We start from the raw sequence: 14,733 nt of genomic DNA, 5'->3' as shown, positions 1-14,733 counted from the left end.
GGGCAGTTTGGGAATTTCAAGATTGATGGCCTTTATGGCCTTCCTTATCTCTCTTAGACATTTGACCCCCTGCTTGAACTTTCTCTTTGTAAGGAGAGGCTTAAGCTGCACTGGCTTGAAAGCTTTCCTCTGATGTGTAGTCTTTCTTTTGCTTGGTTGAGGGTCAGGTGTGCTTGGTTTAGGGTCCTTCCTCTGAGATGTGCTCTCCTTTGGTTTTGAAGTACCAGCTAAAGCTTTGCTAGGCTGAACTTCTTCTTCATCTTCGGATAGAGGCTTATCAACCGGCTTATCAACCTTCCTTGCAGTCTTCTTGGTCCTTGCCATCTTCAAAAGGGATAGGAATGATTGTTACACAACAAACATTAGTAAAAAAAAGTAAACAATGTATATTTAGTGGCACACATTTCCGTACATAGTGGAACACATTGCGGTGACACCCCGTACGCGAAATCACAAAGGGACCAATGTCCTCACACTAACGGTGATCGCGCACGGGGTGACGGAGCATTACACAAATACGGTGACACTTCGTACGCGAAATTGCGAAGGGAGCACAATCCTCCCACTTACCAAATTCACGCACGGGGTGACGGGAGTCCCAAGCGGTGATAACCTCTTAAACATCTTGAGACACATATTGTACGCATGGTGAAAATAATGGCACACATTGCGGTAAACATCGTAGACATGATCACATATGTGGACATAGTGGAACACATTGCTTTGAAACTCGGTACGCGAAATGACAAAGGAGGCAAAGTCTTCTCACTTACGAATATCGCGCATGGTGTGACGGTCAAAGCGCTCGAAGTTTCCTCTTTCAAAACCTCCTTCAAAATGTATATTTAGTGGCACACATTTCCGTACATAGTGGAACACATTGCGGTGACACCCCGTACGCGAAATCACAAAGGGACCAATGTCCTCACACTAACGGTGATCGCGCACGCAGTGACGGAGCATTACACAGATACGGTGACACTTCGTACGCGAAATTGCGAAGGGAGCACAGTCCTCCCACTTACCAAATTCGCGCACGGGGTGACGGGAGTCCCAAGCAGTGAAAACCTCTTAAACATCTTGAGACACATATTGTACGCATGGTGAAAATATAGGCACACATTGCGGTACACATCGTAAACATGATCACATATGTGGACATAGTGGAACACATTGCTTTGAAACTCGGTACGCGAAATGACAAAGGAGGCAAAGTCTTCCCACTTACGAATATTGTGCACGGTGTGACGGTCAAAGCGCTCGAAGTTTTGGGTTGTGGACCTCCTTCAAAATGCGCTTAGTTTGGGCTCTGAGGAGGTTTATATAGGGTGCATGGCGCAAGTCCCTAGGCGCATAAAAACTAGCCGTTGGACCAAACTTCAAGGCGGCAACCGATTTGCACACTTCCCGAGGCGGCGTTTTTGGCCATAAAAGGAACCTACCCAACCCGTTGATTCGCTTATTGTCATTCACAAGGCTTCGAATTTAAGCCTCCAACCCTCCAAGCGACACACCGCGACACCCGTGCGCGATTTTGGTGGACGTCAACCTCTTCCTAGCAATAGGAAATCGCGTACCAAGTGTCACTCTGTGCGCGTAGTTAGTGAGTGACGAGTTTCTCTTAACTTCTCAAAGTTCGCATAGCAAGTGACTGAAACCGGCCCGTAGGGCGGTAGGCGTTGGCTTTCACCCGAAATTATTTACTTTATACACACACACAGAGCACTTTGCAAAGAGAACCTGTAATGGGAATTAACACTTCAACTCACACACGGCTCAGAAGCTAGAATGCTCCGAGCAGACGCCGACAACCTGTAGGCCCCAAAATTGGCGCCCCTTTCGGTATTTCTTTATTCTTTAGGAGGGTAAATTACAAGGTAAGGTCCTGGGAATCCTTCACGTGTATCCACCTAGATACCATTTGATTTGGCCAAATTTCGGCAGCATAACAGCCCCAAAACTTGCGCGAAACCAATTCCCCTGCTGGAACTCGCTTGCACTGGCGTATACCCTCTGATTCCTGTCCAAAAACAGTAAATTCAGCACACTGTATTTACTGGTTTTTGCCCTGTTTTCAGCCCCAAACAGTCTCCTAACTATCCTTTGCCAGTGGGGCACGATTCCCAATGATCCTGGCATCCGTATGGCTGAAAAACATTGAATTTACAGCGTATACACAGCGCTGATTTTGCACCTGTATGGTGAGGTTATGACCCTCACCAGTGCCTGCTTTGGAGCAGCAGTTAGCTACCCCTGTTCCTGCTCAAGGAGGCTCTTGCCTCAGCACAAAAGCATGAACCCACACTACTGTACATCAGTCAAATGAGTAGCCCTCTTGTGGGGCATCACATAACTGCACGTAGGGGAGAGAGAGAGCAGTGTGTAGTGTGCAGGGCATCACTCCTAGCACCACACTGTACATGAGAGGGAAAGAAAGCACTCCATAGCTCTTAACCTGTGACAGGTTGCAAATGAGGCTTCTCCCAGCTTACAAATCAGCGCCCATTTTTCTGCAAGAGGAAAGTTCACCAAAATGTGACACTTGGCGCATTTTCAAGCATTTTCCCGTTTCGGGTTTGCCGCTTAAAAATATCCTGACCGGTTGCCCAGTTGACTTCGCGGCAGAGTTATAAAATGTTCCCCTAGTCATACCGGAGGTAATGACGCGAACACATTTCACGGCCCAAAATAGCAGTTCCCTAAATTTTAGGAGATGCTTCCGTTGGGCTCCCACTGGTCTTCTGACCACCTATCCTCATTGGGACCGCATCCAAAAGTGCAATGTGGCCCAACTGTTGGATACTTTTTGTTGGAAGTCCCACCTTGACTTTACGCCTTAATTGAGTTCACTTCCTAGTATCCACCAACTTGCTAAGTGCGACGGGGGGACCTATATGATCTTGCTCTGAGCCTAGACATCCTCTTACCATACGAATTCCAGTGCCGACCACTTCCCGTCTGCGGGTGAATCTACCGTTCACATTGGCCATACAATGTCCGACTGTTTGCTACTTCAAAAAGAGGGTCTCAAAACAAATAAAATAAACCCCATTGGAAAGAAACCAACAACCAAGGTTAGCAGTTGCCACATCTCTGTGACATGGTTAATAATTGCCACGTCCTCGTGACATACCCCCCTCTTGAAATCGCAAACGTCCTCGATTGCATACCATAAATACACGCCACTGATGATCTTGTGCTATTAACACTCTTTTATCATCGCATGTATCCGCAAGAAAGGTCGTAACATACATAGATACAAATGACTTAATGAGGCCTTCATACTTTTGCCATTTCCATCTATGGCACTGAATTTATATGTACATTTGATGTACTAGCTCTATCATAACCCCTCCTTTGCACACGTTGGGTTGGGGCATAAGTAGGCTGTAACCCAAAGGCTTCAAGGTAAAGCTGCAATACATTTGGTGACTCTGACAGTTCATGCTCTTCCATCCACTTTGCATCCATAGGCGGATAGTTCTTGAACTTCACCAAATAGCGTCTTGCAACTTGTCCCTTAACTTTTCTGTCCTTATGTGCCAAAACTTGCTCAGGTACCAGGATCTCATCAAGTTCCTCAACTTCTGGCTGATCTTCAACTGGCATACCTTCTGGCACATCACCCACGAAGGGTCTTAGAAGACTCACGTGAAACGCATTATGAATCTTTCACGCATCAGGCAATTTCAGTCTGTAAGCCACATCGCTGATCTTGTCAAGCACTTGAAAAGGCCCATAGTATCGCATGCTCAGCTTAGGAAACAGCCATTCCGTGTCCTTCATCTTCTTTAACCTTGCCTTTTCGAATCTTAAGAGAACCCAATCACCAGGTGATAGTAGCAATTCACGACGGTGACGATCAGCAGCCTTTTTCTGTTTTGCCTGAGTCTTCTCCAAGGCAACTTTAATCTTCTTATACATCTCATCCATGTTCTCAACATATCGATCTGCCTCAAAGATCCTGTCCTTGGTGTGCAAAATGGGAGGAACCTCTTTGCCGCCTTCAACAATCTCAAAAGGTGCTTTGCCAGTAGACGAATGCACCGTATTATTGTACGCATACTCAAGCATAGGCAAATACTGTTCCCACTTGCCCTTATTATCTGACACATAGCATTTCAGCAGATCTAAGACAGTAGAATTGGCCTCTTCTGACTGTCCATCAGTGTGTGGATGAAACGAAGACGAGAACTTGAGCGTAGTACCCATGTTCTCAAACAATCCTCTCCAGAACAAACTGGTCATGCGAGGATCACGATCACTGATAATCGATTGTGGCATACCATGGTACTTAAACACATTGTACATGAACAAGCGTGCCATCTGATCAGATTTTATCTTCTTCCTGATAGGGATAAAATGGGCCTGCTTACTGAACCTGCAGATAATGGTCCATATACCATCATTCCCTGTTGGCGTCCTTGGAAGATCAAAGATAAAGTCCATAGCAATGCTTTCCCATGGCTTATCCGGAATCGGCAGTGGTTGTAACAACCCTGGTGCCTTTTGCCTGTCAAACTTGACCTTTTGGCAAACTATGCATGCTCGCACAAAGTCATCCACATCTCTCCTCAAGGTAGGCCAATAGAAGAACGTCTCTACCGCTTTAACTGTTGCATCAATGCCACGATGCCCTGCATACGGTGGGACATGACTCTCTTCCATGACCTTATGTCGCAGTGGCCTAGTGACACAAAGTCTGCCATGCATCATCATAAAACCATCTCTGAGGAGGTAGTGCTCGTGATGTTGCCCCTCTTGTAACTGTTCAAAGATCCTTGCAAAATCTTCATCAGCAATATATTGTTCCTTCATGTCATCTAACTCATGATGATAAGGAATTGACACAGCTGAAATTTGTGGCTTTCTTGATAACGCATCAGCCACAACATTCTTCTTGCCTTCCACATGCATAATCTGGAAGTGGAACATGGAAAGAATGTTTGCCCATCGCATATGCTTTTCGGATAACTTTGACTGTGTCAAGAAGTATCGCAAGGTCTGATGATCTGTTTGGACAACAAAATTAGCACCTAAGAGGTAGTGCTTCCAGCTAGAAAGCGCATGAATCACGGCCAAGAGCTCTTTCTCATAGACTTGCATAGTCCTCTCTGGCCCTTGCAAAATTCGGCTTTCATAGGCTACTACCCGTCCATCTTGCATTAGCACTGCTCCGATGCTACTGCCACACGCGTCACACTGGACCACAAATGACTTCCTGAGATCTGGCAGAACAATAACTGGATCTGAAGTCAACTTTTCCTTTAAGAGACTAAAAGCTGAAATCTCTTTTTGGGTCCATCTGAAAGTGACCTCTTTCTTTTGCAATGCGTGAAGAGGCGATGCTATCTCTGCAAAATTTCTGATAAACCTTCTATAGTAGGAACACAATCCCAAGAAGCTTCTGACATCGTGCACAGTCTTCAAGTCTGGCCATGTCTTGATAGCTTCGACCTTTGCGGGATCCATTCTAACACCATCCTTTGAGACTATGTGGCCCAGAAAGTGGATCTCTTCGAGGAAGAATTCACTTTTCTTAGGATTGACAAGTAACATGTGACTGCGCAGCTCTTCGAACACAATGGTCAAGTGACGCCTATGCTCCTCTTCATTCTTCGAATACACAATCATGTCATCGAAGAATGTTCCAACAAACTGTTGATGCGAGCGGAAAATCCGGTCCATCATTCTGTTGAACGTGGCAGGAGCATTTGTTAGCCCAAACGGCATCACTAGAAACTCATAAAGACCAAATGTCGTTCTAAACGCAGTCTTGTGCACATCCTCTGGGCTTATACGAATCTGATGGTACCCACTCTGCAGGTCTATCCTCCTGAAAATTGCAGCACCCTCTAAACGATCGAGAATATCATCAATGCGAGGAATAGGGAACCTATTCTTGATGGTATTCTTATTCAACGCACGGTAATCAATACACATGCGCCATGAGCCATCCTTCTTCTGCACTAGGAGCACTGGGGAGCAAAAGGGTGAAGAACTAGGCTGAATCACCCCCTTCTCTAATAACTCCTCAACCTGGCCCATAATCTCTTTCTGCTGCGCCGCACTAACCCTGTAGGGAGGTCTATTTGGTGGGCTACACCCTGGCACCAAATCTATCCGATGGTCCTCAGGTCTCTCTGGCGGCAATTGCGACGGTAATGAATCAAAAAAACAGTCACTAAACTTTTGCAAAAATGCTGATCTTTCTTTATCTAACACAGATAAATTTGACTGATCACTATCTGAGACATCACGTGCAAAAATCAAGTACACAGAAAGATGATTCTTTATTACAGAAGTGATAGCAGAAGCAGATACAATAGGGACTGACTCTCCTTTAAGCTTTACATCCAAGATGTGAGTTTTGCCCCTATGCTGTACAGTGATCTTTTTGTTGTAGGCATCCAAGACTCCATGCACTCGGAACATCCAAGGGATCCCCAACAAGGCGTCACAACCTTCCAGCGGCATGATGTAAAACTCTTCAGTGTCCACATACAACTGAATATGCAGACGCAGTTTTCCAATGATGGGAGTAACACACTCTGAGTGGCCAGGACATGCCAACCCTGCCTCTGCTGTGTACCCCATCTCTTCAGCTTTGATGCCGAGCTTCATAGCTAACTCTGGTGAGATAAAGTTGGCTTTGGCACCTGGATCAAAGAAGATGAGTGCCGTCTGATCTCTAACTTTACCCCATGCCCTGCATAACTCATTGGCATCTGTGTTGGGCCTGTCACCCACCATGTCTGGCACTAAACCTGCCGTGGGTTTAGGCTTCTTGCCTTTCTGGTCTTCTTTATCCTCTGAGTCAGCTGGCCTTTTCCTTCGTGGACAATTGATAGAAATATGATCAGGCTGCTCGCATATAAAGCATTTGTTCTCAGCCATTAGGACCTTCTTTTCCTCGAGCGACTTGCGCACAAAAGGCTTCCTTTTCTGTCTCTTTGCCTGCGCTCCAGAAGTCCCAGCTGAATCCTTGTCTTTGGTGGCCTGTTATGACCCCTGTGACGCATCAGGAGCCGTTTTCACAAAGGGCTTCTTCGCTGAATTTTTCTTCTGCTGCCCTCCTTTATCACTGCTCGGAAATCCACTGTCCTCTCCTTTCAACGGGGCAAGACCAGTGTTCGCAACTTCCATAAGCTGAGTAAGGGTAGCCACTCTATTCTTTGTACAGTAATCGCGAAGCCCTTTAGGCAGCCCACAACAATACTTCTCTATCTGCTCTGTCAATGGCACAAATCTGTAGGAGGTCACTGAGAGTAATGCTTTACAAAGCCTCCTATTGTACTCCAGCAAGCTCTTGCACGAAGCTGCCGTAAGCTGGTGCCAATCTGTCAGGACATCGACTTCAAATTCATTTGATAGCCAAGCAGATGCAAACATTTGCTTGAAGTAAACCCAAGTGGCGGGTGCCTGTCCTTGCATTAACAATGTCGTCCACCATGTAAGCGCATTGTCCTTTAAATAAGTGGCAGCTTTCCTGACCTTCGAGGCCTCTGTAAAATTCCCTCCCGCATAAGCTGTATCAAACTGCTGGAGGAAAGTGAGTGCCTTTGTCTTGTCCTCGAAATCACTGAAGGTACTAAACTTTACTGTTGCACCACCTTCTTTGTAAGCCTTCGGCTTCTCTAGTGCCCCCAAGTTGTCATACGGAATGGTCTGCAACATGGTCACTGTACTAGGCATGATCGGCACGTGTTGGCCATTCACATTTTGCGTCAGAGGTGCGATATCTGGCTGCTGTCCAGAAAAACCAGCCATGCCAAAATGACCCTGTGGCACCCCAAACTGGCCCTGGTTGCCGTGGAAACCTTGCTGCATGCCGATAGTACCATACATGGAGTTTGGCATGATGCCTTGCATACCCCCGAACACTGTTCCTGGCATGTACGGCTGACTTCCAGACGCATAACCAGCCATACTTTGGAACACTGATCCACCCCCGAAATACCCAGGATGTACCGTGGGTGGTGGAAAAACTGAGTGCATAGCCTGGTATCCAGCTCCCTGTCCATTCAAGACAGCATGCTGGCTCTGAAAGGTGGCGGGCTGAACTGGCATAACCTGTGGAATAGGCGTTCTAGCCACCTGTTCTAGCACGGGAGGAACCTGCTTTGGAGCCCCCGACTCCGCAACATGCGAGTGTTCCCTTTCCTCCTGCGCCTCATGAAGTACCTGGGCTTGAGCTTCAACAAGCTCCGTACGCGGCGTAGGTTGCCTATGTTACTGTTGCACTCGTGGCGCTTGCAAGAATTCCATAAACCTCGGATTCTGCACCAGCTGCGAAAAGACATTCACCGCGGCAACTAACTGAGTCTTAAACGCATCATCCTCAAGTTGCCCTGTCATAAAGCCCTGTACTACTGGAGGGACATTCACGTTGACAGTAGGTACAGACTGACGTGGCCGTGAGCTCTCGCCAATCTCAAAAACCATAGGAATCTCCTGCCTGTCCTTTGGAGAGGAACCCTCTTCCATAATTCCCTTCCCCTTGTCGGCCATAGTGTAATCCCCGCGTTCTTGCACTGTGTGTCTTTACCCTGAACAACCCAGGCTCACTCTTTGAGGAAAAAGTGATTGATGTCCCGGCAACGGAACCATGAAACCGGCCCGTAGGGCGGTAGGCGTTGGCTTTCACCCGAAATTCTTTACTTTATACACACACACAGAGCACTTTGCAAAGAGAACCTGTAATGGGAATTAACACTTCAACTCACACACGGCTCGGAAGCTAGAATGCTCCGAGAAGACGCCGACAACCTGTAGGCCCCAAAATTGGCGCCCCTTTCGGTATTTCTTTATTCTTTAGGAGGGTAAATTACAAGGTAAGGTCCTGGAAATCCTTCACGTGTATCCACCTAGATACCATTTGATTTGGCCAAATTTCGGCAGCATAACAGCCCCAAAACTTGCGCGAAACCAATTCCCCTGCTGGAACTCGCTTGCACTGGCGTATACCCTCTGATTCCTGTCCAAAAATAGTAAATTCAGCACGCTGTATTTACTGGTTTTTGCCCTGTTTTCAGCCCCAAACAGTCTCCTAACTATCCTTTGCCAGTGGGGCACGATTCCCAATGATCCTGGCATCCGTATGGCTGAAAAACATTGAATTTACAGCGTATACACAGCGCTGATTTTGCACCTGTATGGTGAGGTTATGACCCTCACCAGTGCCTGCTTTGGAGCAGCAGTTAGCTACCCCTGTTCCTGCTCAAGGAGGCTCTTGCCTCAGCACAAAAGCATGAACCCACACAACTGTACATCAGTCAAATGAGTAGCTCTCTTGTGGGGCATCACATAACTGCACGTAGGGGAGAGAGAGAGCAGTGTGTAGTGTGCAGGGCATCACTCCTAGCACCACACTGTACATGAGAGGGAAAGAAAGCACTCCATAGCTCTTAACCTGTGACAGGTTGCAAATGAGGCTTCTCCCAGCTTACAAATCAGCGCCCATTTTTCTGCAAGAGGAAAGTTCACCAAAATGTGACACTTGGCGCATTTTCAAGCATTTTCCCGTTTCGGGTTTGCCGCTTAAAAATATCCTGACCGGTTGCCCAGTTGACTTCGCGGCAGAGTTATAAAATGTTCCCCTAGTCATACCGGAGGTAATGACGCGAACACATTTCACGGCCCAAAATAGCAGTTCCCTAAATTTTAGGAGATGCTTCCGTTGGGCTCCCACTGGTCTTCTGACCACCTATCCTCATTGGGACCGCATCCAAAAGTGCAATGTGGCCCAACTGTCGGATACTTTTTGTTGGAAGTCCCACCTTGACTTTACGCCTTAATTGAGTTCACTTCCTAGTATCCACCAACTTGCTAAGTGCGATGGGGGGACCTATATGATCTTGCTCTGAGCCTAGACATCCTCTTACCATACGAATTCCAGTGCCGACCACTTCCCGTCTGCGGGTGAATCTACCGTTCACATTGGCCATACAATGTCCGACCGTTTGCTACTTCAAAAAGAGGGTCTCAAAACAAATAAAATAAACCCCATTGGAAAGAAACCAACAACCAAGGTTAGCAGTTGCCACATCTCTGTGACATGGTTAATAACTGCCACGTCCTCGTGACAAGTGACAAACATAGCATGTCACAATTTTATGTAATTCTTTTTTGCTTGCGCTTAATTTGTGCGCCTAATTTGCTTGACAATTTTATGCTTTTAATTTGTTTGTAGACTTGATATAAAGAAGGGTGGTTAATGTCTTGATAGACTTCTCTTTTCTCTTTTTCAGCTGAGCATTTGTGGATTGTCATAATGGATACAGAGGATATACAAGAGACCGCTGATGATAGGCTGATGTCTTTTCTTTACAAAGTTAATGAACTTACAAGATTTCAAAGTGTCAAACAGATTTTTAATGCTGCCTTTGATCTTCAAGCACTTGTGGATGGCTTCTCTACACAAATTAGTGACTTGAAAGAGATATATACAGAATTGATCAGAGATCACAGGCTTGACAATCTTGTTCATTTTGTTGATATATGCAAAGCAGGTAGCTTGTCAAGGACAGGTATTGCAAAGAAGTGGTCAAGCCTTCATCCAGACTGGCAAAAGATCATAAAGCCTTGCAAATTTCATGGTAATATGCATTGCCAGTTGGTAGATTATGACCTTGGACTGATCATTTTCTTCAGTGTACTCCCAACACCAGAGGGCAAAGAGATTCCAAAGCAGATTTCCCAGGCTGAGGAGGACCAGGAGAAAGAGGAGATAGAGATGGAGTTCCATGAAGAGGAAGAGAAGCTACAAAGCACTGAGATGCTGGACATTGCAAAATTTAAAGCAGAAAACATCACTAAAGTGGAGAATGTTGACATTGAGGATGAAGATGTTGATCCTTTGCATTGCACAGCAACATTTCCCACATACAAAGTTAACAAAAAGGAATATGTTTTGTTGAATGACATTCAGCATCTTTTTTATCTAAGGGAAGATTATGCTTTGGCAGTTTTGGCTGAGTGGGGATCTAATGACATAGGATTTATTGATTACTCACCTTGCCCCTTAGCAGTCTTGGACACAGAGGCAGAAAATTTTATTGACAGCTCAAGTGTTGGAAAGCATGTGCAGGACATTGTTCTGAGATATGAGCAACAGGGTGTACCTTCTGAAGAGGAGTTCAATGAGATCCAGAAAAGGCTTAAAATAAAGCATATGGGAGAGGAAAAGACCAGAGATTATGAAGTAAGGCCAACTAGATCCATTGATATATGGGAACCTGCCTTGTTTGAGGAGGATGAGTCTCCTAAGGTATGTTAATGACCATTTTTCCCTGTCTTATTAATGTGCTGAACAATTAACCAAGACATATTTTTGCAGATTGAAATACTGGACACAGACAAATTCCTTGGCAGGGGGAAGGGTTCCAGACCCTTAAATTTAGGAAGGAACCAGAGCTTGGGACACTTTATTGGGAAGCTCAACAAAGAGACTGTCATTATATTCCATAACAAGTTTACAAGAGAACCATTGCTGCCAATGCTTGCAATTAAAGCACTTACAAAGGTTGTTGGTTCATATCAGCTTCCTCCAGGGTTAGAGAAGTTAATATTGGTGGAAAAGGAGGAAGCCATCAGAATTTTTGGATTCTTCCCTGGCCTTACTGGTTCTAGAGCTGGTTATTTTGCAACAATGGCATCCTATGTGCTTGCCCACTCTGGGGACCTCAAGAGACAAATGATAGGCTACAATAAGCAAAAGTTTCTGAAGTTTAGGGGTGAAGTTGATGTACCTTCATCAAAAGACTGACTTTGCTCATACCTGTACTTTGGCCCACTTTCTACCTTGTCTCTCTCTTGTAGCTAGCCATTGTAAGAATTTTTCATTTGCAGATGAACTATTATATGAATTTTGTCTTTTCTGCTTGTTCCTGTGTAAGGCATTTGCTAAATCTGAGTTCAGCAGTGCTTTCTTTGTCATTTTTGATCTGGTTCTATGCCATATTTGTCTATAGAACCATTGGAAAACCTCAAGCAAGCTGTTTGCCTTCACTGCACCTCCTCCATGTCTTGTATGCTTGAAAAACTTGGTTCTTGCTTGATAATGGGATTTCTCCATGCCTTGTGTAGACCATATGGACAGGGAGCCCCATCTCTTTACAAACCAGGGAGTGTGATTGTAAATTATATGCTGGCAAAGTAAAAGTGTGTCAATAATTAGTAAGTATGAGATTAATCATATGCTTCCAAACTTAAAGTATGTACATATTAAAAAGGAATAAAAAACTTACCATGTAATGTGTGAATTCCTGATCCCAAGCATCTTTCATTGCACTTCTTAAGTTATTGAGCACTTTCTTGAAATTTGGCATATCATTTTTTCCCCAGGATGTCTTATCACAGTAGGAAAATACTTTGTCTAGTGATTCCCATACCTCTGCCTTTTTGTTTCTTGATGTACCTTCAAGACCATGATCTTTGATGGCATTGTGGAGAGCTTTCCACTGGTTATACTTCACATTGGATGAACCCTTCTTGGCATTTACCTTTCCTAGTTTGCCATGAAACCCTAGGAAAGCTCTGGCCTTCACACCACCAACAGATACCTTTCTAGGCACATTGTTTCCATTTGAAGACCTCTTCAGGTCTGTTTCAATCTTAACCTTACCACTGTGAAGGCCAATTTCTGATAAAACCGTTTCAATACATTTGATTGCAGCATCTCTAGCTGCTTTTGGCTGTAACTTCCAGGCAAACCCCACATAGAGATGTACAATTTTCTCCACAATTCTGCAAAGAGCATGCAGAGTGCATATGTGGACATTAGCAAGTGGAATATTTAAAACTGCTTTGAAGTTTGGATCTTGAGTATGCCTATTGGGTGCTTTGTTCCAATTTGCAGGATTACATTCTTTTGCTGATGCCATACAATACAGACAAGGGCTCTTTGCCATAGCTCCTTTGGAGACATTGTACATACATTTAAGGGTTTTAAGGTCTCCTCCCATGTGCCATTCCACCCTGTAACTTCCAAACCCTTCAACTTCAAGCTCTTCCCCTAATTCTTGTGCATTAATGACTTCGGGTATTGTTGTTTGATGGAAAACCCAATCCAGAACATCAAAGTCTTCACTCTCTACTTCAAAAGCACCTAGCCACCAGGCATTCTTCTCCGATTGCACGCTGAAGTACTTGGTATCCTTCGGTTTCAATGCTCTGTTCATTAAAGTTATGGAAATCCTCTCAATTTTTTTGTTCTTAACAATCTCACATTCATCAAGCTTTATCACAAAACTGACAACACCATTTGCTTCTGTATGCTCCAGCTCATAGAATCTGATCATTTCCTTCTGAAGTGTCTTCAAGTCAAGGAAAATATTATTGAACTCGTCAAATTGAAGATCCCTCTTTTTACCATGATAGGTACCATGAATGTGGTGAGGCTCACCCAACATCTCCATTATCCTCTCATTGATCTTTTTCCTTGCCTGCTGCACAATGGATGGCTTTGGAAGCAAAGAGGACCTGACCTTACATTGCTTTAACCTTGACTTCATATTTCTGAACAGCTTGCTATAACCATCTCTGCTAATGCCTACCTTATCCATAGTATATTGCACATCCTCCTTGTCCAAGCAAGAGCTCTGCAAAAATCCCTCAATGCACTGCTCCTTTGCCTTTTTAAACTTCTTCTCTGTGAAAATATTTTTGGCAACCTTGAGAGGTAAAACATCACAATAATGTTTAGCTGCCATTTCCATGTTTGATGCAGAGTTTGGTTGTAGCAAAGTCCTAAATCAAAAGGTACAAAATTAACTGATTATTGTCCAAATGACACCAACAAAATAAACAAACTAAATTAAAGTTAACTGAATATTAATCATTTAATAAAGAACAATAGCATAATAACAATAACATAAGCATAATAATGTGGAGCAGAATCACAATACAACTTAACAAAAAGATTAACAACCTAACATAAGCAGAATCATATAAAATAAGCATAACAACCTAACAAAAAGATTAACAACCTAACATAAGCAGAATCATATAAAATAACAATACCTTGCTGCTGTGATTCTCCTACTGCAACCTCCTCCACCACGTCTCAAGGCTTCAATGTTCTTTTACTTCTTTTCTCTTTGTCTGTTTCCTAACATTGTATTCTTGCTTCTAGCTTGTTTGAGCTGAGTTTGTAGCTTTTCGTTGCTCTCTATACATTCCTCAAGTTGTTGTTTAAGAGTATTTATCATTTGTTTGGTCAAATGATCTTCTAACTTAAGAATATCTCTCTCTGCCGCAAGACTCTGTGTATAACCCAACAACCCTCTTTGACCATCACCCACAAATTTTATCAAAGATGAACAATTTGAGAATGGGGGAGTGCTCTTTGTCATTGGGTCCACTGGATACAATCTTCCATCGGTCCAGAGATCAATGTGATTTTTTTGATCTTGCCGCATTGCTTCAAATATGGACGAGGACACCTCTGCACATTTGTTTCTCTTGCGCACTGGACAATATTCTTCATTTAGCTCAATGTGTAGATGGTATAAGCTTCTTCTCTTCCTCATGGAAGTCTGTTAACAGTATTTGTTAGAGATAGTACTATAGGAAAAAGTTGTGCAGATACGAGGAAGAAGACGACACAGAAAAGGTTTGTTTCAGCTTTTGGAAATTTTGAATTTTGGGCCAGAACTGACGTTTTCGTTAGTTTTGGAGGGAGTATTTTTTAGATTACGAAAGATCCTAGAAAGATTTGACAATGACATGTTT

Source organism: Adiantum capillus-veneris, chromosome 6, assembly GCF_014529385.1.
Source record: "Adiantum capillus-veneris isolate H3 chromosome 6, ASM1452938v2, whole genome shotgun sequence".
Classification (NCBI taxonomy): Eukaryota; Viridiplantae; Streptophyta; class Polypodiopsida; order Polypodiales; family Pteridaceae; genus Adiantum; species Adiantum capillus-veneris.
This window is presented reverse-complemented; position numbering follows the sequence as displayed.